This window comes from Sinocyclocheilus grahami, unplaced genomic scaffold, assembly GCF_001515645.1.
Source record: "Sinocyclocheilus grahami isolate Dianchi unplaced genomic scaffold, SAMN03320097.WGS_v1.1 scaffold2339.1, whole genome shotgun sequence".
NCBI lineage: Eukaryota > Metazoa > Chordata > Actinopteri > Cypriniformes > Cyprinidae > Sinocyclocheilus > Sinocyclocheilus grahami.
In genome coordinates, this window is record NW_015507518.1 from 27994 (window position 1) to 30461 (window position 2468).

Consider the following 2468-nt stretch of genomic DNA (forward strand, 5'->3'; position numbering starts at 1 on the left):
ACCCCGCATGTGCTGCACCTTGTTTACCGGCAAATGAACGCACACGCATGCGTCGTGGTACTCTCGTTAATGGCGGCAGACTCTCCCTGGAGAGAAGAAATGAATTGAATAAAGTTGTTATTTTTGTTTACTTTGCACAAAATGTATTCTCATAGCTTCGTAAAATTACAGTTGAACCCCTGATGTCACATGAACCATTTTAACGATGTCCTTATACTACGTTTTTGTGCTTTGATCGTGGTAGGAACCTTGCTGTCTATGGAGGGTCAGAAAGCTCTCAGATTGAATAAAAAATATCTTCATTTGTGTTGCAAAGATGAACGAAGGTCTTACAGGTTTGGAATGACATGAGGGTGAGTAATTAATGACAGAATTTTCATTTTTGAGTGAACTAACCCTTTGATTATTTTCAACTAAACAGCAACACAACAAAATGCTTTATACACAGTTTCATTACTTCTGTTCCTTACATTTCTATGAATTCCAGCGTGGGTGCCGTTCTCCTCTGGATGTTTTATGTTTAAAATAAAACAAAGAGAATGTGTAGCTCAGCCACAATGGGGGAGGAAATGATCATTTCTTGAATGACAGCAATCTGGAATCACCAATAACTATAAACAAATAAAAAATTATAAACAACACATTGTAAATTCAGAAAGCCACTTCAATCGATTGAATAAAAAATATCTTCATTTGTGTTGCAAAGATGAACGAAGGTCTTACAGGTTTGGAATGACATGAGGGTGAGTAATTAATGACAGAATTTTCATTTTTGAGTGAACTAACCCTTTGATTATTTTCAACTAAACAGCAACACAACAAAATGCTTTATACACAGTTTCATTATTTATGTTCCTTACATTTCTATGAATTCCAGCGTGGGTGCCGTTCTCCTCTGGATGTTTTATGTTTAAAATAAAACAAAGAGAATGTGTAGCTCAGCCACAATGGGGGAGGAAATGATCATTTCTTGAATGACAGCAATCTGGAATCACCAATAACTATAAACAAATAAAAAATTATAAACAACACATTGTAAATTCAGAAAGCCACTTCAATCATTGATTAAATCTTTCCTACACAAACAACTTCAATAACAAAGTCAACTGAATAAACGACTCAATGACTAATTCTTTGTCAGTATTGAACATCTTTAATGGTAAATAAATATGGAAGCATATGGGTAGCAAAATTCAATTTGAAATATGCAAAATGGCAGTGTAGTTCTGTATTTTAATTTATATTTTACCATACATGTGTCCAAAATTTAGTGCAAAATGCATTAAAATACATTTGCCATTTTCTACACTAGTTTTAATATGCAAATTAAAAACATATTTTAATACTTTGTTGCAAAATGAAAATGTATTACCTAAATTGATTAGATATGTTTAACATGTCCAAGCAAAAACTGTAGCAAAATTATCATTTAAATGCTTCTCCTCTGGATGTTTTATGTTTAAAATAAAACAAAGAGAATGTGTAGCTCAGCCACAATGGGGGAGGAAATGATCATTTCTTGAATGACAGCAATCTGGAATCACCAATAACTATAAACAAATAAAAAATTATAAACAACACATTGTAAATTCAGAAAGCCACTTCAATCATTGATTAAATCTTTCCTACACAAACAACTTCAATAACAAAGTCAACTGAATAAACGACTCAATGACTAATTCTTTGTCAGTATTGAACATCTTTAATGGTAAATAAATATGGAAGCATATGGGTAGCAAAATTCAATTTGAAATATGCAAAATGGCAGTGTAGTTCTGTATTTTAATTTATATTTTACCATACATGTGTCCAAAATTTAGTGCAAAATGCATTAAAATACATTTGCCATTTTCTACACTAGTTTTAATATGCAAATTAAAAACATATTTTAATACTTTGTTGCAAAATGAAAATGTATTACCTAAATTGATTAGATATGTTTAACATGTCCAAGCAAAAACTGTAGCAAAATTATCATTTAAATGCTGTTTTTTCTAAATTCATTTAGACTTAGGGGCAGGACTCTTGGGATTGCATTTTCATCATAATACCGCGTGATAATTGTAGCAAAATGTAGTGAGAATTTCAGAATGCATTCTGAGCCAAAGGTGCAGCAAAAAAGGTAGCAAAATGGTGATTTAAATGTCTTTTAATTTTTCTTAAATGCATTGACACTTACATATAAGACGTTTCAATAGCATTTTCATTTAATACCCCGCGATGAATTTAGTTTAAGTCAGTGTGGAAAGCGTTTGGTTGACGGTGAATATTGACCTATTGTGCATCCTGTTGCCGAGCCCCGCCTTGATGTAGCCTAACGATTGACAGGTCAGGGGTGTGTTGCATTTTCAAATGCATTTCAAATCCACATTGACTTCATATCCATCGTGAGGTATTAAATGAAAATGCAATTGAAACGTCTTATATGTAAGTGTCAATGCATTTAAGAAGAATAAAAGACATTTGAA